The sequence below is a fragment of the Stegodyphus dumicola genome, chromosome 10 (genome assembly GCF_044657685.1).
Source record: "Stegodyphus dumicola isolate Sdum_Otavi_A_Nest chromosome 10, ASM4465768v1".
Classification (NCBI taxonomy): Eukaryota; Metazoa; Arthropoda; class Arachnida; order Araneae; family Eresidae; genus Stegodyphus; species Stegodyphus dumicola.
Window position 1 is genome coordinate 25,836,137 of NC_140777.1, and position 655 is coordinate 25,836,791.

Consider the following 655-nt stretch of genomic DNA (forward strand, 5'->3'; position numbering starts at 1 on the left):
TTCTCTCTGGTCAAGGCCAACTGGAAACAAGACATCCAGTCGGCCTTGTCTGCCACTGCCTTTAAATTTACGTAAATGCAAGTTTTTATTAATGTGTCCTTAAAAACATTTAAATTAGGGTTACCATAAATTGTCATTGTTTAGGATATATCCTCACTGAGAACACCCAAATGTAATTTTCGAAATACTTTACGTCCGGAAACTGGACATGAGAAATTTAATTTTTGAAAGCGCTTCTACTGCCAAAAACACGTACTAAAGATCTGAAAGACGATGCTAAATATTCAAGAAAAAGCTGTTTCAAGTTGTTTGAAATATGTACAAAGGTAATTTAGAATACTTGGATGAATTATATATATTAGAAAACCTGTCAAGTACAGAAACTGAGTCACAGGTCGCATAGCATATACGTGAAGAATAAAGAATTCGTCAGTGACAATAATTTAATCAAATCTGCAATCTGAATCTTTTCTACATATAAAGAACTTCATATTATTTCATAAAAATATGTTCAGTACTTCCTTACTATTGCACTTCAAAAGATGTCGAACATCATTTTAAGCTCTAGAAAATTCCCCAATTCTTCTTCACCCTTCCTTCCCACAATGCTAAAAAATAAAGATTATTCAATTCAAATAATTTAAGATGCAGAATT